The 20,489-nt window shown below is 47.4% G+C and overlaps 1 protein-coding gene across 3 annotated transcripts in view; it reads left to right on the top strand.

The window, feature by feature from the left end:
* Nucleotides 1–20,489, top strand: part of PALM2AKAP2 (PALM2 and AKAP2 fusion) — a 348,936-nt gene that overhangs the window by 291,372 nt on the left and 37,075 nt on the right. Inside the window, exon 1 of one of the 3 annotated variants that reach the window (XM_024757287.1) lies at nt 14,953–15,026. The exons of the other annotated variants lie outside the window; for them this stretch is intronic. The gene's annotated coding sequence lies outside the window, so the exon portion shown is untranslated. Of the gene's footprint in view, nt 1–14,952; nt 15,027–20,489 lie in introns of those variants that run through there. 3 annotated transcript variants of the gene reach the window in all.

The following is a 20,489-nucleotide window of genomic DNA, read 5'->3' as shown; positions in this document are numbered from 1 at the left end:
AGCAGCTTCTGGGAGTGCGAAGTGAGGTACTGGCTTAAAGGGGAGGGACCACACATCTAACTGCCTCAAGGCTCCTGCTAGCATCATTGCTGGGGGACATGTAAGGCTGCAGCCTCTCTTAGGTGGGGAGAAGAGAAGCCTCCCTTGGTGGGCATGTGCTGAAGAAGGGTGTTACTGTGAAGAGAGAGGTGATGGGTGCTCAGTGATTTTTCTGTCTCAGAGCAGGTGTGCCAAGGACCACTGTGCTGGTCACAGGTGCGGCAAGATAGGAGGCTAGGGAAGGGGAGAATGCTGGCCAGGAGTGGATTTGAGAGGTTGGGAGGACAAAGGCTTGTGTTGCTTTGTATGTGAGCACAAGCGTGTGTGCTCCTAGACGTCCATCAACAGCCCAGAAATTGGTTGCCATTCAGTTCTCAAACAAATGGCTAGTTTATCAAGCTGCAAACTGCTATCTCTGTTAGGAAATATTCAATTCCAGCTATTAGCCCTGAGGGTTAAAGAGCCCCCCTCCTTCCTGTCCGCTTTGCTCTGTCCCCAAACAATGCTTTGATGTGCATGGTGCTCCTAATGGAAGATAAGTCATCAATTAACCCAACTAGAAGGTGCAACTGAAAACAGACTTTTCAAAGAGGGGATTATCTCTGAGCTGTTAACCACTGATTGACGTTATCTGTCTGGGATATATTCTTATACCGAGGCTTAATCTCCACCTATATAACAAAGGTCCAAAAGTATTCTAGTTATTCGGTTTGTTTTTAAAGTCACTCTAGAAATTGGGTCTTAGATCACTGAGGCTGGGGTAGAGGTGACCATATTTTCCTTTCCAAAGAAGTTACCATTTTAATTCCTTCAAGAATTGGTCCTGATACCATTAAATTGCTAGGGCTTTTTCTTTTTGTTTTTTTTGTTTGTTTTCTTTTTTACAAAATAGCAGTAGAACCATCTATTTTTATAATAATATTAGCAATATTGTGAATTTAAATGTAATGCAGATGAAGCACGTCTGTAATTGTGCTTGGGATTTACAAGGCTTTTTTTTTTTTTTTCTCCCCCAGATACTTTCAAATTCTGACAAACTCTGGTGTTAATTTACATACAGCTTTTCAGGAAAGTATCAATTGAATAAAATTAATCTATTTCACTGTTATTTTTCATTGTGACTTTAGTTTTCTAGCATGCTTATGAGACCAAAAAGGGGCTATAAAAAATTAATTATCAAACCTTCAGAAAGTAAAATAGGGCAGTCACGGCCACTATCCTGATGCAATCAATAATTATTTTATTCTCTGCTAGTCTTTTTTCCCCGTATGTTTGCTACAAAGATATAATCCATCCACCTAGAATCTTTCAACTTCATTAGCCTCACAGAATGTTTCAAAAATTATACCCCCTACTGCTTAGTGGGTACAGAGTTTCTGTTTGAGGTGATGAAAAAATTTTAGAAATAGATTGTGGTGATGGTTGCGTGACATTGTGAATGTAATTAACGGCCACTGCCTTGTACCCTTAAAATGGTAAAAAATGGCAACTTTTATGTTATATATATTTCACCACAATAAAAAAAAAAAGTATATGAAAGATACGCCCCGATTGCTTTTTTATTTTCTTTTTTGAGAACTAAAGCATTGACAGATTTCAGAGTTTATAATGCTGGGAGAAAATTTTAGTGTGGAGTTTATTTTTCACAGACGTCAAAAACTATAACTTTTCAGTACTACTTAGGGTTTGCCATAAGCCTGTAATTTTGAGGAAAATTTTCAGCAGTGAGGTGGCACGTTATTATAACACCAGAAATCTTGGAGGTTGAGAGGTCTTGTTTCAGGCTGAGGTAGTTAAAGCCCTCCCAGGGACACAAAGCCTCTGAGGGCAGTGCTGACAGCCCTTGATTGACACGGACGGAGTGTGAGGTTCACAGACTCAGGTGAGGGGAGCGCTGCCCTCAGGGAGCTCCAGCGATGACAGGGCAAGTCCTCTAGAAGGATGTGGAGATGTGACAGAGCAGTTCATTCTGCTGGGCTGTTTCTCTCACCCGGAGACTTGGCATGGAGTGGGGAGCAGGTTGGACCTGGGCTTTGGGGGAAGCTGAAGGAGGAAGGGAAGGGCCAGGGAGGAGTGGCCAGCGAGGAGATAGACTTAGGAAAGTAGGTCAAGCTTGGGCAGGGTGGCAGATCCTTAATTCCGGATTCATGAGTGTCTATTAGAAAATCGTACAAGATACTTTTTTTTTTTTTGGCGGTACGCGGGCCTCTCACCGCTGTGGCCTCTCCCGCCGCGGGGCACAGGCTCCGGACGCGCAGGCCCAGCGGCCACGGCCCACGGGCCCAGCCGCTCTGCGGCACGTGGGACCCCCCCCAGCATCGGCAGGCGGACTCCCAACCACTGCGCCACCAGGGAAGCCCCAAGCAACATTTATTGAAGGCCTAGTTGTGCTGAGCTTTGGTGGAGGAAGGGAGACCCAGAGCAAACCATAGTGGCACCCCTGATCTCGAGCACCCATTGGGTGGGGTTCAGATCACAGACTGGGGACATCTTTCTGGCCCACACACCTGACTTCCTCTGCCCCTGGGACCTACGTTCCCAGTAGTGGTTGTTGTGGTGCATTTATATTCCTGAATCCTTAAATATTGCAAAGATAGATCCAGGCTTACAAAGAGGAAGGCAAGCTGGATGTGTGAACCTAACTGGGCTCAATGTTTTAAACATCTCATATTCTCTCAGGTTATTCTTTTGTGTTCATATCCCACCTCTGAAATTAATTGGCCTAATACATGATTTGTTAAACATGAATTAGAGAGTGAAATCAAGAAGTGATTTTATTTATTTATTTTTTCTTTTAAAGCGTTCATTTTTTAAATTAATTTATTTTATTTGTTTTTGGCTGTGTTGGGTCTTTGTTGCTGTGCACGGGCTTTCTCTAGTTGCGGCGAGCAGGGGCTGTTCTTCGTCGCGGTGCATAGGCTTCTCATTGCGGTGGCCTCTCTTGTTGCGGAGCACAGGCTCTAGGTGCACAGGCTTCAGTAGTTGTGGCTTGCAGGCTCTAGAGCGCAGGCTCAGTAGTTGTGGCGCACAGGCCTTGGTTGCTCTGCGGCATGTGGGATCTTCCCAGACCAGGGCTCAAACCTATGTCCCCTGCATTGGCAGGCGGATTCTTAACCACTGTGCCACCGGGGAAGCCCCAAGAAGTGATTTTAAAGAATACTTTTCATAACACAGGCTCAACCAGGTTCCTGAAAGGAATATATGCTCACTTACGGATTTCAGCATTACATGGTCACATTGAGGGAGGCTGACTTGTTGGGGAACCCTTGGTGCCACCGCAGTTTTTGCAAGTAAAACCTTGCCCCCTCTCCCTTCCCAATCCCCTTAATGGCCACGTGCCTTGCCGAGATGAGATACAGGAGTTTTAACCCCTGCACCGATTCTGAGGTTCAGCCTGAAATCACCAGCATGGGAGCATGGCTTGGCGTTACATTTTTTCACTTTGCATAGGATATACTCAGAAAAACTAAGGGGAAAAAATGGGAGATTGAGTGTTTTAGAATACAACAAAGTAACATCTTGGCTCAAGGCAACCTTTTTGTTCCAGGAGCTTTCTAGCGCCTCACAGCTTGAGATGTTTGTTGGTTGTGTTCCCTCCGCGTTGAACCTCCCCGCGCCCCCAAACCCAGCCCCTGTTATTTCCTGTTCTTGGATCCCCACCTTCTGCCCTGCTTGCTTGGGGAGGGGTCCACGTCCGGAGTGGACTGGCTGCTCTCAGATCCCTGCTATTGTTGTCCAAACTGTGTACAAGACAAAGAGACATTCTTGGGAGTAGCCAGACATTATCTAGAGAATTCCAACCACTCTGCTGAAGAGAAAGTCACTCACCTTGAGCCTTTAGAGGAGAAACCCAGGCCTCTGAAGTAGGGGCAGAGGGCAGTCACAGCTTGTTAAGACTGTATCTGAGGGGCTTCCCTGGTGGCCCCGTGGTTAAGAATCCACCTGCCAATGCAGGGGACATGGGTTTGAGTCCTGGTCTGGGAAGATCCCACATGCCGCGGAGCATCTAAGCCCGTGTGCCACAACTACTGAGCCTGCGCTCTAGAGCTTGCAAGCCACAACTGCAGAAGCCCACGTGCCTAGAGCCCATGCTCCGCAACAAGAGAAGTCACCGCAATAAGAAGCCTGCGTATGACCACGAAGAGTAGCCCCTGCTCGCTGCAACTAGAGAGAGCCGACGCGCAGCAACGAAGACCCAACGCAGCCAAAAATAAATAAATAAATACATTTATAAATAAATAAATTTATAAAAAAAATCTTAAAAAAAGGCTATATCTGAGACATACCTAAGAACCCAAAGTGAATTCTTAGATTCAGTGAGCTGTGGCACATCCTATATCTTGGGAAAGCAAAAAGGATGTCAAGATTTGCTTCTTTATAGTGGACTTAGGAGAGGCTGACAAGCCAGCTCTTAGATCTCAGCTCTGTTACTTCCTTGCTTTGTGTCCTTGGGCAAATTATTTAAGCTCTGAGCCTCAATGTCTTTATCTGCAAAATAGGTATTATACCCTACTTCAAGGTATTGCTGTGTGGATCTATTGAGATAATGTATATAGAGAGCGTAGTGGAATGCCTAGACATTGTAATGTTCAGTGAATAATTGTGACATTGTCATCCATATCATCTCTATTTCCTGTAAAGGAAACTGACACACAGCTAAGTCAGAGAGCTCATGGGAAGGTTCTAGGATTCATTTAGAGTATGTGGTAAGGTAGAAAAAGAATCTCGGGGCTAATCTTTCTTTTTTTTTTTTAAGATTTAAAAAAAAAATTATTTATTAATTTATTTATTTTTGGCTGCATTGGGCCTTCGTTGCTGCCCGTGGGCTTTCTCTAGTCGTGGCGAGCGGGGGCTACTCTTTGTTGCGGTGCGCGGGCTTCTCACTGCGGTGGCTTCTCTTGTCGCAGAGCACAGGCTCTAGGACCACGGGCTTCAATAGTTGTGGCTCGCGGGCTCAGTAGTTGTGACTTGAGGGCTCTAGAGCTCAGGCTCAGTAGTTGTGGCGCATGGGCTTAGTTGTTCCACGGCATGTAGGATCTTCCCGGACCAGGGCTCGAACCCATGTCTCCCGCATTGGCAGGTGGATTCTTAACCACTGCGCCACCAGGGAAGCCCCAAGGGGCTAATATTTCTTGTTCGATAAGTCCAATTTTTCCAGCTTCTACAAGAGGCAAGATGGTAGTTAAAGGCCCTGAGACAGGCAGCTTCACTATTTACTGCTGCATGTCTTGGGGCAAGTCACTTAAAAGTCTCTTGAGTCTCACTTTTCTGAGCAGTATAATAGAGCTGTCAAGAGCCCTGGCCTCTTAGGTGGGTTTTGAGGAATAAATCTGACTGTGCATTCAAATTGCTCAGTCCCATGCCTGGCATATCATAAATGCTCAGTATAGGGCTGTGATCATTTGATCATCAACCTCAGCCGACACCTGAGGTCTCTGGGCCCCCACGTGCCTTCCCCTGTTTGACAGGTGCATACGCATTGCCAGCTCCAGGACTCTGCAGCTTCAGTCTTTGCAAACTGGCTTCACTGGTCACCAGCATCCACGTGTGCTTCTGCCTTGCAGCCGTGCTGCCTGGAGATGCCCTGATTCCACACGTATCCCTTTGTTCTCCCCGGTTTGTCCATGAGTTTTCAAAAGCGCAAATACCATGTGGCCACCTACTTGATAAAGCTTGAAAATCCTATTATTAGCCTGTTGCCAGAGGACAGAGCAAGAATGACCTGCCTTGTGTTGAGGGTCTCCCCTGCCCCGGGCAGGAAACTAGCTGCTTTCACGTGTTGTCTCCTAGGGAATCTTCATAACAGCCTTAGAAGGGAGGTGTGTTTGTTTCCCTTTGCTGCCGTCACAAATTACCATGAATGTAATGGCTTAAAACAGTAGAAATTTATTCTCTCACAGTTCAGGAGGCCAGAAATCCAAAATCAGGGATGGCAGGGTTGATTCCTTCTGGAGGCCCTGAGCGACAATCTGTTTCATGTCTCCTCCTAGCTTCTGGTGTTGCCAGCAATCCTTGGCACCTCTTGGCTTGTAGATGAATCACTCCAATTTCCGTCTGTGTCTTCACGCGGAGTTCTCCTTCGTATGCATCTCTGTGTGACCTTTCTTCTTATCATGACACCACACCTGTCACTGGACTGAGGGCTCACCCTCATCCGATATGATCTCATCTTAACAATTATATCTACAAAGACCCGATTTCCAGAAAAGGTCATCTTCTGAGGTTCCCGGTGGATGTGGATTCTGGAGGCGAGACTATTCAGCCCACTATGATAATTATTATATCCCTTTAACATATGAGTGACCTGAGTTTCAGAGAGGAGAAAATCCCTTACGTAGCATCACACGGTCACTTTGTGACACCAGAGGATTCAAACCCTGACCTTCTTTTCTCTAGACTCGAGTTCTTCCCATTGGATCACCTTACCACTCATAAATAAATGGAGAATAAAAGAAGGGTCTAAAAACCATGGCAGCAAACTGGTGAGCAGCAGTCAGCCACCAGATCAAAGGGGGCCTCAGGAGGGTAAACAGGATGAACAGAGGCTATGCAAGTGAATGGTGGACCCCCCTCCCCCTTCTTCTTTTGTTGCTGGTTCTCAGACTTTATCCTGTTTCCATAATCAGTATAACTTGTTGGTTTTCAACCACAGTGCTTGCTCCTGGGATTCCACAACCCAGCAGAGAGATTCCTCAGAAATGAGATCTGAAGTGGTGGTCGGCTTCCCTTGGCATTAAGCAAAGGGAAGGAGCACATTTCTTTGTGCAAAGCCAAGTACCCTCTGTGACTCCCCGTGGCCTGTCTTACTGCTGGCTGTTTATCATGCATCCCCTTGCAGAGGTTCCTTCCTGGCATTCAGAGCCACAAAAGCGGTGGCCAGAAGCAGGTGACCGGCCCTTAGCTGCCCTCATATCCAGGCCGCCCAAAGTTGTGGTCCAGCAGAGCTGGCTTGGGGCCAGACTGGGAAAGCACAGAGCTGTGGGCAAAAGAGGGGTCATATCATGTGCTCTTGCTAAAGCACAAGACTAGAGCAGAATCAGAACCAGGTCAGGGTCAGGTCCTCCGTGTCAAGGGCAAGTTTCTCTTGGTTTAAACCTCAAACGCGACGCTGTCTGCAACCAGGCTCAGAATCCCAGGTAGTCAGTGGTATCAGTTTGCTGCATGAGGTGCGGGTCAGAAGATTTGAGTGGGTGTGGCTTGAGCTTTTCAAAGTGCTTCTTGGCTGCCCGCCGCGCCCTGCTCTTCATCAGGCCAGTGTCCCCAGCCCATGTCCTGATCCCGGATCTCCGCTTAGTCCTGGCAGAGCAGGACACTCAGGTCAATCATCTGGACTTACCTGGGGTCCTCTCTTCCTGCCCGTGCAAGTCAGAGTGAATTGGATCAGAGGTCTGTTTTCTGCACGGTCTGCCTTCACATGGGACTTTGTGCTTTTGAAGAAATGTAAGAAAGGCTGTTCGTGAGTTTTCAGAGTGACCGGCAGTTCATAGTGACACTGATGTGCATGATATGATGAGACCTGTTGTGTGGATGGAAGTCTAAACCTTCTCGAGCCTTCCACTGGTTCCCCTGCAGTCCATAGGTACTGATTCAATAGGATCGGACCTCTTTCCTGTTGGTAAGTGGTAGATCCTTTTGTTGAGTTTTCTTAGAGCTCACCAGGTATTTCATGGACAGAGAACCTTTGATTGTTGGGTTTTCCTTTCTTCTTCAGAATTTGAGTGTTGTCTTGGGGAAGCGAAGCCTGGCTGTATAACACCTCTTGCCTTTGAGCAGAGAAGAGCTTGGTGGGTGAACTGTAAGAGGACCTGGCTCCATGCTAAGTCCTCGTGCGGATCTCAGATGCTCAGGCCCGGCCTGAGGGCTGGGAACTGGCTGACGGGGAGTGAGGTAGGGAGGATCCCAAGGCAGAAATGGCACTTGGGCCCAGGGTTTAGGATTGCCTCCCAGAGTTATCATGCGTCCCCACCCTCCCAGCGCTCAGTTGAAACATTAATGAGATGTGTGCTTCTGCTTACAGAGGACTAGATTTAGCAAACCCCAAATACTGTCTTTAAAACTCGACTCAGAGCTTTAAAATAACTGCTAGAATAAAAAATTGATTAAAATTCACTGAGTCCCTGTTTGTGTATGTGTCCACCTGTCTGTCTGTCTTATAGGTGGATGGGGAGGCATCTAGGTTGACTCCGCTGCACAATTATATTGAATGGAGCAAAAAAAAAAAGACTTGTTTAGACTAATAAATCAAGTCAGCCTCCAATTCTTGTTCTCTGCTTAACTAATCAGAGCTTGGAAAACGTTTTCATGGGGTTTTCCTGTGACATATCCTGTCTGTGACATAGTTCATGAAATTCTGTGACATTTGACTCCCAGAGAGGAATTTGGTTACTCACAGAGTGTTTCACGACATTTCTGGGAATAGGCAGCTCATGGAAGGAAAATATTCATCTATAACAGTGAGTCAATTACATATCTTTGATGAAAAAGGAAGATTGTGTCATCTCACAATTGTGTAGTATGGTCGGCTCCTAAAAGTATGATATTACAGCAAGAAAGCACAACTTCCTTGAGGAAAGGTCATATTTGAAACACTTGTTCATCATGGCTGAGTAAAGGATTCCCTACTCACCATGGAGACGGAAATTGGAGATTGAGAGGTGTTGCAATACCTAACAAGTAGGCAAGATGGTCTTTTTTGTCTGTGTATTTAAAGCTCAAATTTGTAACATTTACTGATGCATGATTACTTTCAAAGATTACTTTTCCAGTTATAAAAGTAATACATGCTCAATAATACATACCTCTGTAAAATAAAAGTGATACGTTCCACGTCAGCTTTTCATTCTGCCTTCAGCATTGAATTCCCCCATTCTCTAGGGTTAACCCGTTAATATATTAATGTGATCCTTGGCTTTGAGACAGTGATTTAATCTTCTCTAATCTCTCATGGTGCCATATTTCCTTTTAGTTCTTGCCCATCTCACTTTTTATATTTTTATGTACTTAATTTTTTTTCACAAGTTAATACATGCACATGGTTGAAAAATCAAAAGGTGTAGAAAGGAACACAGTGAAGAGAAGTTGAGTACCTCATGTGTCCAGTCCACCCCATTCCAGAGAAAACCATTGTTATCAGTTTCACATTTATCCTTTCAGGCATAGTCTATGGATATTGTGTGTGTGTGTGTGTGTGTGTGTGTGTGTGTGTGTGTGTGTGTGTGTGTGTGTGTATAAAATATATATTGTATATATGTGTGTGTATATGTGTGTATATGTGTGTGTATATATATATACACATACACACACATATATACAATATATATTACATACACATTATACACACCTAGAAACTAATAAAAAATTATGTATATAAGACTAGATATTCACATTCTTTTTTTTGTTAACAACTAAAGTAGCATGGTGTATACACTGTCCTGTACCACTTGTCACTTAACAGTAGATCTTTGAGATTGTCCTATACCAGTTCTCATAGAGCTGGGAGCTGTACTATCCTCTTAAAGGTTGCATATACTATCACATTTTATGAATAGTCCAGTCCACTAATAGGTTATTTGTAGTCTTTTATTATTGCAAGCAATGTGGCATTAGAGACCTTTCGATATAGGTCATTTTATACACATGCCACTATACCTGAGAATAAATTCTTGGAAGTAGAATTACTGGGTCAAAGACATTGCATATTTTAAAGTTGGATACAATATGCCTAATGGCCATGCAACTTCATGGAGTTGGATAAGGGTACCTCTTTCCTCCCATTCTGATAACTAATTTTCTTGGTGGAAAACTTATCTCATAATTTAGTTTTGCTTTTCTTTTATATGAGTGGGATTGGGAATCTTTTTGTATGTCTAAGAATAATTTATATATTTTGTGTGTGTCAACTGTTTTCCATGTCTTTTGTCCATTTTTGTGTTTGGTTTGTTGGTCTTTTTCCTACTGGTTTGTAAGAGTTCTATATATACCATGAATATTAACCTTTGTGATATGAGTTACAAATATATTCTGTTTATTTCTATTTTAGCCACCATTCACTGAGTCCTTTTACTGTAGGACAAATCCCCCTACTGGTCATTGGACTTCACGTCAGCTCCCTAAGGCAGTAGTAGTTTTATATCCTTTTTACAGAGAGGGAGAGGTCCAGGTCTGTTGGATACCAAAGCCCATTCTTAACCAGAACTCTGTACCCCTGTATACACAATATATTAATATAGCATCATTCCAGGTTGCCATGCAATTTTGAAAATATGCTTTCTAAAGGTTCCATAGCATTCCATCAGTTCAGCCAATTGCAGTTTTCAGGTGCTGATTTTTATGACTACACATTTTCACTGGCTGCAGGTTTTTACTGTTCTAGACAAGATTGCAATCAGTGCATTTCTTAAAGCTTTGTGTCCATGAAGCACCATAATGGCACCAATATTCCTGCAGAAGATAAGGGTATAGTGTCTGAGGTAGCAAGCAGAGGGACCTTTTGAGCCTATGATCCTTGATGGAGGGACCCACAACAGACTCAGAGTGGAAATGGGGTGCGTGTCAGGCCCTGCCTCGGGGCCCTGTATTGGCAATCAGACCCTTTCCCTTACAGGGTCACCACCAGCTTCATCTGGTTCTGGAATGAAGCATACCACATACTACGATTCCAGATTCTCCTCGCTTCTAAAGCCTTCTTTTTGAGCAGTATCAGAGGCAGAGAGGGTACACTGGGAGACTGCAGGGTACAATGGGAAGGGAAGGGCTTGGAAGTTGGTGAACAATTTCTTTTTCTGTAGAATAATGTTTCTTACAGGAATAAATGCGATCGTGGTGTGTGACATAGCTGGGGGGTCCAAACGTCCTCGTGTGTTCTTCCCATCCCTGCTCTTTGGCTTTCAGGGTCCTGAGCACCTGGGAGGTGCTGCGGAGTCTAGATTTCCTGCAGTCTTTTAAGGGAAGTCACTATTCTCTTCCCTTCTCATCCATTTTCCCTCAATAAATTAAGGGCTGGTAATGTCTTAGTTTCCCACACTTCACTCCAATTGGAGATTCTTTCAGGTAAACAAGCTCTTATTTTATTTTATCTTCTTTTGTGTGTGTGTGGTACGCAGGCCTCTCACTGCTGTGGCGTCTCCCATTGCGGAGCACAGGCTCCGGACGCGCAGGCTCAGTGACCATGGCTCATGGGCGCAGCCGCTCCGCGGCATGTGGGATCTTCCCGGACCGGGGCACAAACCCGCGTCCCCTGCATCGGCAGGGGGACTCTCAACCACTGCGCCACCAGGGAAGCCCTGGGTAGGACCATTTTAGAAGGCAGTCCCTCCACCGTGCCTGCTTGCATTTAGTTCCTTGTGATCTCAGCAGATCCATTTTGGAACGTTCTATCACGCTAATGGTACATAAATGGGATGGCTCCATTTAGCACAATAAACTCCTTCCACTAAAGAGATAAAGTTCTGACAAGGGGAATGTCTAAGACGGAGTGGAGTTCCTTCCCGGAACCCTTGAAATGTCTCTTGGCAAAAGCATCAAGCAGTTTCAAAGGAAGCGGCTGTCCCCATTTGCTGGCTGGCTTTTTCTCAACTCTGCCCACGTTGTTACCAGACTCAGAACTACCCTGGGCTTCCCCTCTGCCCAAGGTTCATGCTAACATCACGGAAAGACAGAGGCCAGGAGCAGAAAGCAGGTGCATTTGGGGGGTTCACCTACTTTGGCTCTCTTATTTTACAGACCAGAAAACTAAGACCCCCCCAAAAAGCCTGGCCTTCCCAGGGTCATGGAGAAACAGGCACGTGGTTTCACAGACAGGCTGTCGCTGCCTGGCATTTGCTTTTTAATTTTTCCCTTTTGATCCTTCGCATACTTCCTGGATCTGCTCTGTCCTAAACTGCCCAGGATGCCTTCCAGGGGCAGAGCCCTGCCCTGTGGGTGGGATTCCTGGCTTCCAGCCAGACCTCTGTTCCTGACCATCTGTGTGACCCTGAGGAGGCTCCTTAGGCTGGGGCCCACCCCTCGGTGGCAGCTGGTGAAGGGAGCACAGAGAGAAGGTATGTGAGGGTGTGTGACCCAGACTGGTCCCCAGGAGGCGGGCAGTGGGGTGATCATAGTAGCACTGATGACCTTCCCACCCCAGCTGCTAGGTCCTCACAGACTGCACTTTGCTTCCCAGCCAAGCAAGTTTCCCAATGACTTCCTTTCTCCCAGTGCAAGGCACCCTCAGAAACTAAAGCAGATCAGGCTACAGCAGCCAGAGAGTTAAACTGGCAGTACACAGTTGTTTTCGTAAACTCCGAAAAACCACCCCAAGCTCAGAGCCAAGAGGGAGGAGGATGGATGCGTAGCCTCGACGTATAAGGTGCTGCTGCATTCCGCTCTGCTCCTGACGTAGGGAGACCCCCCACCGCCAGCCAATGCGGGTGGCTCAGTTCATGCTTTTGCAACCTCCGTCTAGCTTACCAGTTGAATTTCTCCCTCTGCCTCTGAGGATAAACCACTGTTCTGGGGCAAGTCACTGTGACTTTGCCACAGAGCGTTTTTCCTAATTCCATCATATTTTTGCAGCCGGAGGGAGGGGGGCGTGTGCGTACGAATATGAGTGATGAGTATGAATGTGTGTGTGTGCACGTGTGTGTCCGTGTGTATGTGTGAGCGTGTGTATTGGTTTGCTAGGCCTGCCGTGGCAGCGTCCCACAAATTGGGTGGCTTAAGCAACAGAACTTTATTGTCGCACGGTTTGGAAGCAAGACGTCAAACCAAGGTGTCGTCGGTGGAGTTGGCTCCATCCGAGGTCCGTAGGAAGGGACGTTCCAGCCCCTCTTCTTGGCTGATGGACCCCTGACTTCTCTCTCGGCCTTTTCACGTTCCTTCTAGGTACGCCTCTGTGTCTAAATCTCCTCTTTTTATAAGGACATTAGTCACATTGGATTAGGACCCACCTGAATGACATCACTTGACTTGATGACCTCTCCTCTGTAGAGACCTTATCTCCAAACAAGGTCACCTTTTGAGGTACTGTGTGTTAGGACTTCAACTTATGAAGTTGGGTCGGGGGGACCCAACTCACTTCATAACAATGTGCACGTATGTATAGGTGTGTGTGTGCGTGTATGTGTAGTAAACCGTGACACCTCAGACTCCAGTCAGAAGTGTGCCTGTTGCTTAGATAATAGTACTTTAAGAGCACATACAATTTCCTCTTTTGCGAACAGGGCAGATTTAAAACAAGTTTTTACACACCTCCTCATGGGGGCAGAGGGGCAGGTATGATTATGTAGCAGGTCCTGGGTACCACTCTTGCCTCTTGGCTTGAAAGCACCTCTTCGTGGAGGCCCCTGCTCACTTTATCATTCCTGAGCAGAGCAATGCCACCCTGGGTGTGTGATTTCCCCTCCTCATTTTACTTTAGACCGTTAAGTAGTATCTTGAAATGCCTTTGGCCCTACAGCAGAACATTCCAATTATTCCAGAGGGCGGCGTAACTTCAGAGTTTCCGTAGCGTAACGCTCCCTGGTGACTTGGTATCACCCAGTCACTGAGAAACTCCTGGATATTTCTAAATAAATTTCAGCTCATTAAAAATGTCGCTTGGATGTTGTAAATAGTTGTAAAGTATAGTATACATTTAACTTCCTTTTCAAAAGAGCCTGCCTGGGCTCCATCCACTCTGATGACTCCTTCCCAGACTTGTGTTTCCGGGAGAGTCACAGGGGGTCTGCGACGCTGGGCTGCCACTGTCTTTGAGCTGCTCGCCTGCTTCACCAGGATAAACTGGTCCCAAACTGACCCCAGATAGATTGGCCCACAGGACCATGGTTGGCATTTGTCCTCCTCTTTCTATTCAGTTTACTGTGAATCTCAGTTCTCTTTGTCCTTTCTAAAATCTTACTGAAGAAAATGAGTTCTGCATGGCCCTGGAATTCTGATTGGCTTTCCATTCAGCCAAAATCCTAAATGATGCCCGAGACTTTCCAGGTCAACCCAGAGTTCCGGGGGATCAGGTGGGTGGAGCCTCGTCCACCCTGGGGCAGCTCTGGGAACCAGTCATTAACACGCCGTGACCCTTAGTGTGTGGTGCTGGGGGTCTGATTCTATGACGAAAGAGTGAGGGATATATTTGTGGCATTTATGTCTCCCCAGGGCACATGTGGGTCTGTTTTCTTTGTGGCAGAAAATACTAGTTAGCCCTGAGAAAGGAAAAACCACTTCCCCCAGAGATTCCTTGAAATTAGAGCACTCATCCCTGTCTTCAAATTCTGTCCCACTTCAGCGTGGGACACAATGTAACCATTTAAAATATACCGGACCACCACCATCAAAGGACATAAAAAGTGCTTGTGAGATAATGTGAAGTGAAAAAAAGTTGGCTACAAATTGCATATAGTTAAATACATGTTTCCAAAAAGGAGACTGCATGAATGCAGTAAACCATTAACTGCTTTCCTCTGTGTGGAGTGAGGATGAGTAACTTTTATTTTAGAAATTTTCTACAGTGAGCGTTTATTTACACACACATACAGAAGCTGTCCTAAAAAGTTCATTTAATTGGATGAAGTCCGTTTAACTGGATCTTCGGGATCCGTCAGGTTTTTCTTGCTGCTTTTAGCATCACCAGGATATTAATTCCCTACCTGCCCAAGGCCCATCTCTGACTTTCCAAGAAGACAGCCGTAACTGGTTCATCTCAGCACCACTAAGCTCCCACCTGCCCACGCAGCCCTGGGCGCCAGGCGTGAACGAGAGCTGTTTCTGGCTGGCCGGCTGCTGCCCTCCAGGCTCGGGCCAGCTAGGGAGGGGCCAGGTCTCTTTGAAGTCCAGGGGTTAAAGTCCTTCTCTGTGCGAATGGCCTTTGAGGGAGCAGAAGGAGGGCCAGCTGTGACTCCAGTCTTCTGTCAGGAGGCTCAGAAGGAATTTGTCCAGCTTGAGCCGGGGTGCAGGATACTGCCTGGAAAAAGAGGCGATTCTGACCGGGGACATGTGAAGTGGGCACTCCGGGCAGGGTAAGCCGAGTCTGCTGACCTAGCTTATGGTCCTTTGCTTTCTAATCTGGAAGGAGAGGGTTCCCTTGTGAGGCCAGAGTCTTTGTGGAGGAGGGACTAGAGTGGGGACTTAGGGGCTACGCTGTGGATGCCTTTCCTGCTGGAGAGAGTGTGGGCAGCTGGGCTCAGACTGGAGACTTGCTTCTCTTCTGGCTAATCTTGTCAGACTCCCAGCTTTCATGCTAATGGGCAGAGCGGGAGCTCCCCACCACACATACAGTGCAGGCAAAGATGCAAAGATGCAGGCTCCGGACGCGCAGGCCCAGTGGCCATGGCTCACGGGCCCAGCTGCTCCGCGGCATGTGAGATCTTCCCGGACCAGGGCACGAACCCGTGTCCCCTGCATCGGCAGGCGGACTCTCAACCACTGCGCCACCAGGGAAGCCCGCACACATCATCTTTGCCAGATAATGCTTTGAAGATGGTGCATGAGTGTGTGTGTGTGTGTGTGTGTCCTTTTCCGCAGCAGAACCAAGTGACGTAGCTCTTCTGGTGACGGGTTTTCTTGTTATCACCTTGTATGTAGTTAATCTACAAGCCCTTGTTGTAGAAGTTGCCACGTTCACGGAGTAGCCTGGGGCTTCTGGGGGAACGTGTGTGCCTGTCTCCTGTGGGACCCAGGGCCATAGGAAGAGAAGCTCGTCAGCTCTGTTCCTAAGTACAGACTCATCTGTGGATGAAGAGTTAATCTCAAAAGCCTCTGGCACGGTTTTCTCTTTTCTCCTGGCTCTGCCTCCACATAGTGGATTTTTCCCGGGTCCACGGTGGAGCCCAGCTTTTGCTCTCTGCCATTACTGGTTGTCCGGGCATGAATCCAAGATCCTGAACTATTTTAAAACCAAGAAGGACACAGCTAAGTTATAAAGAACTGAAGCCAAGCTTGCTTTTGCTTTCAGCAGAATCAGTTACCCCAGAAATTTCAGGCTGCGGGAGCCAGAGTTCCCTCTGTGGCCTTGACCTTGGTTTATTCTGGAGGTGGGGACTGTCCCGTAAAATAGCTTCACAGTGAAAAGGGCCTTTGGTGGGAAGAGCATCTTAGGACTCCTTGACAGAGCCTGGGGTGTACTGCATCGAGGAAGAAGTGAAACTTGCCTTTCTTGGAGCTGAAATGAGGCATCTCTCCTCATCTAGGGGAAACCCTGAAATCTCCCAGTGGTTCTCAGTCCCTTTGGTAGGGAACGGATCTCCAAGTGACTGAAAGAAACAAGCTTTTCACCAGCGGCTGCAGAAAAGGCAGCAGCTTCCTTCCTCACCTCCTCCCATCACACCTCCATCACACACACCCTCTTTAGTTTCTTTCAGAGAGAGCCTAAGCGGTAAACGTGTTCATCAGACCACACCTTAACAGTTTCCACATGTGCGGCCTCACATCTGAGCCACTGACTTTTCAGTGGGTGCTTTTAATAGGGCAGGCTGTGGTGCTGGGGAGTCTCCCTTATGTTACAAAGGGACCACTTCTTCACCAGGATCGTGAGTGAGTCAAGACACAGGCCAGCCTTGTTTGCAGTGGAAGGGGTTTCCAGAAGTGTTTTCACCCCATCGTCAGCAAGCCTGTACCTGAGGCCTAAGCCAGAGAGAATGGCAGGAGGGCGATTGCTGTGTTGACCAATACCATAGAAGCTCTCAGAAAGAAGGGCTGGGCCTGTAAGAAGAACAGGAAGGTCTTTTTAAACTTTTTTAATAATCTTTTTTTAAAATTTATTTTATTTTTGGCTGTGTTGGGTCTTCGTTGCTGCTCACGGGGTGTCTCTAGTTGAGGCGAGCGGTGGCTACTCTTCACTGCGGTGCGCGGGCTTCTCATTGCGGTGGCTTCTTTTGTTGTGAACCACGGGCTCTAGGTGTGTGGGCTTCGGTAGTCGTGGCTCACGGGCTCAGTAGTTGTGGTGCACGGGCTTAGTTGCTCCGTGGCATGTGGGATCTTCCCGGACCAGGGCGCGAACCTGTGTCCCCTGCATTGGCAGGCGGACTCCCAGCCACTGCACCACCAGGGAAGCCCAGGAAGCTCTTTTTAGAACCGTCTGAGTCACATTTAGTGGTAATGGCTTCATGGCAGGAGGAAGGAAACCCCAGAGATGTTGTTAGTGTTATCCCCCTTTATTGAGGGTCATGTCATTATCCCTGAGCCCGTCTGGTCTAATTTTAGCTTTAACTGCCCCAGAGTGCTGGGGGTTTTAGGTCTGCCTCTCATCAGCCAGGAAGGGTCTCTGGCCTCCTTGGGGAGTGGCCCACCTCCCGGCTTCCCACGATCAACACCAGCCTTTGGTTCTACAGGCCGGAAGAAGCTCTGCTGGGGAGTGGGAAGGAAATTCTGCCTGGGACTGGAATGTGGCCCAGGTTATCACTGGGGTCACTCCCCTCCACTTCCTGGCCCAGAGGCCCAAAGCCCAACAAAGGAAGCAAGCCATCCTCAGACATTCCCACTCTCTCTGTGCCTTCACAGGGGTGGGTGGAAGGGACCACTCAGAGTCCCAGCGGCTTCTCTAGTAGGGGTGGGGGGTGGGGGGGGAGCCACAGGCCAGCTGCTGAGGAACGCTGGCGCTCCCAGCCTCCTTCATACAGTTTTTTCAGCCTACACCATCTGCCACCCTGAACAGGGTGGGAAATTTCTTTCCAGTTATGTTGTATTAGTCCGTCTGCCTGTGCTCTATGCTATCTTTATGTGAATCTGTCTTCTCTCCTTCCAAGGCTGTAAGTCCCTCGCTGCAGTGTGGGGCCCACCCCAGAGTCCTAGGGACCTCCCATGGCCCCGGCACAGGGCTTGTCACTCTACAGGTTCTCAGGACACGCCTCTCCTTGCAGGAATGCACTTTGACCTTTTCAGCCTCTGTGCTCCCTTTCCACACTCCTCGGGTTCCCTTGGTCTGGGGAGTCCGTCTCGCCCAGACCTCCCGACTGTGGCTTTACCCCGTCCCTCCAAGGCTGGTGAAATACAGCAGACCCGTGCGGGCATCTTGCAGGTGTCTAGGCATCATCCCCCTGCCAGGTTGCACCCTCTCCTCCCATCTGCCTTCATGATGGAAACTTCAGCCAGAAAGTAGAGTCCTGCACGAACCTTCCTAGAGACAGCCATGCGTGGCCTGTGGAACACAGCAGTTGTGCCCTAAAAACTCGAGTTAGGAAAGAGAGGGAGAACAAGAAAGAAAAACAGAGCTTTAGTTTAACAGCTACAAGGACGTTTTCTTTCATAGCCGTGCCCCTGTTCGTAGGCCAAGGATGAGTTTGTATTTTTGGTGGAACTTAAAAATAACTGGATTAAAGGGTCAGGTCACCTATTACCTAGGGAGACGCATTTCTAATTTAAATATTGTGGCTTTAGTAGGAAGTCATCTGGGTTATTCAGAGCAGAGGAACCTGCTCGTGCAGCGGGCGCCTGACGTTTGAATCATTTGGGTCACACGGTGCATTTAGGCTAGGAGACTGGGAAGTTGGTGACAGACATTGTCAAGAGCAGGGTAGGGAGGTTGGGAAGAGGCAAACGGCAGACACGTGAAGTGAGCAGAAGCTTCTGCTTCTCGCTTGACCTTGTCGCGAAGGACACCTTTCTGGAGTTTCCCTGGGCCCAGCCAGACCTGCTAAGGAGAATGCATTTCCTTCCAGTTCTTTCTATGCATGATGCACCTAGCTGCAGGCCCAGGTACCGCACACTACCATCCATGACCTAAGCCGGGCAGGCGTCAGGGCCCTGATGTGTTTTCTGGGCAAATCAAACAGACTTCTAGAATCCCACCTGTGCTGCCGACTCTGGTGCTGGGGAGGAGTTGCAGCCTTGTCCATTGCCATGACTGTGATGTGAGATTTAGTATTTTGCCTCTGGGGTGTCATCAGAGGAAGAAGAGGACCCCCCTTCAGAGGCCAAATTCCCAGAACGAGCAAGAGGCCAGCACCTCCATTTCTAGCTGGAGGGTCCTGCAGGTGGAGCAGAAGGTAGGAACTGAAACTATGTCTCCAGGGAGTCTGTCTCTTGTCCGTTCTGAATAAGGAGGGGAAAGGGGTCCTTGACTTCTGAAGCCAAATGGTGAATCTTAACGTGATTTCTGGAGGTTGAAGTGTGCAGACCATCAGCCAGAAAGCCGAGTAAATGCTCTTCAGATCCATCCACCTTCTTAAGACGTCCCTTGTCGTTCTGGAAGCTTCCAGTCATTGAGAATACCTTTTGAGATACTGGGATAGAATTAGGAAGAACTGGCCTTCAAGTCCTGGCTGTGCCACTTACTAGCCAGGGGACCCTGGGAAGTCTCTCGAGTTCTCTGAACCTTTTATTCTCACCTTAATTATGCCCATTATAAAAGCCTCAGGAGCCCTTGGGAGTTAGAGCTAAACTCCGGGAGGAAGGCGGGCACCTGTGGAAGGTGGGATTTCTGATTAGATCCTGGATGAACACTCTTGGCGTATATACTCCGGATTAGATGGCTGTCTGCTCCTGGAATGTAATTTAAACTAATTTCAGACACACACAGCTATCTTACATTGTGTCTGCTTGAGTATTTTAAAGTAAATGGTAGACATCCTGACCAGCTGTTAGCTATTCTGGGAAGCCAGGAGGCCGGCAGGTATTACGTGCCAGATTGTTAGGGCTCCACCTGGAGGGTTAGCTGGGGCCATCCAAGGATCTCCCACCCGCCCCTTAGCACCCTGGTTTTTCTCTGACCTTCGAAAACCCAGTTTGCTGGTTCTTTCATTATCTTCCTGCTTTTTGCATTGGGGCTTAGTCTTTTTCAGAAAAGACTTAAAAATCCATTTAATGAATGCATTTTGTCTGAATTTGGAATCAAGCTTACCTTATCTGAAACACAGAGAAAATTCTGGTCTTTCTTCTCTTCAAAGGGAGCAATAAGTATTTGTTGGTTTAAACATGACATCATTTAATGACGTCAAACGCAGACTCTTGCCAGATCCTCGCATGGTGGGGATCCCAGCCCACTTTCATTCGCCTGGTATAGTTACAGCGGCTTTGATCACATCAGGTCATCCTGCAGGAAGGTAAATTCTTCCTGCTGAGACAGAACTCAGGAATTTTCTCATTGGTTATAATTGTTCCCTAACTTTACAAAAACTCAGGAACTCTGAGGCAGGACTGTAAGTCAGCAATGCGGAGTTGTTTACCTCTGTAAGGACTTCTACCCTGATGAGGGTTCAGAGCTGCTGCTTCCTGAGGTGGATGGAACCGAGAGTCAGTAAGAATTTTCTGAATTAGTGGAAAGGAGCTGGGGCCCCACGTAACTAACAGGAAGGAGAGCCTCTTTCCTGTTTATACCCTCCAGTGTCTAGATTTTTTTTTTAAGGTATTGGAAAGGAATCGCCTCAGATTACACTGGGACTCCAAACTTTGCCTGTAATTAGCATTTTTTAAATATTTGACACATCGCACACACAACTCATCATTTCTGACTCAGGGATAAAGTTAGTTTTCTTGACACTGCAAAA

This window comes from Neophocaena asiaeorientalis, unplaced genomic scaffold (genome assembly GCF_003031525.2).
Source record: "Neophocaena asiaeorientalis asiaeorientalis breed wild unplaced genomic scaffold, Neophocaena_asiaeorientalis_V1.1 scaffold432, whole genome shotgun sequence".
Classification (NCBI taxonomy): Eukaryota; Metazoa; Chordata; class Mammalia; order Artiodactyla; family Phocoenidae; genus Neophocaena; species Neophocaena asiaeorientalis.
This window is presented reverse-complemented; position numbering and strand designations above follow the sequence as displayed.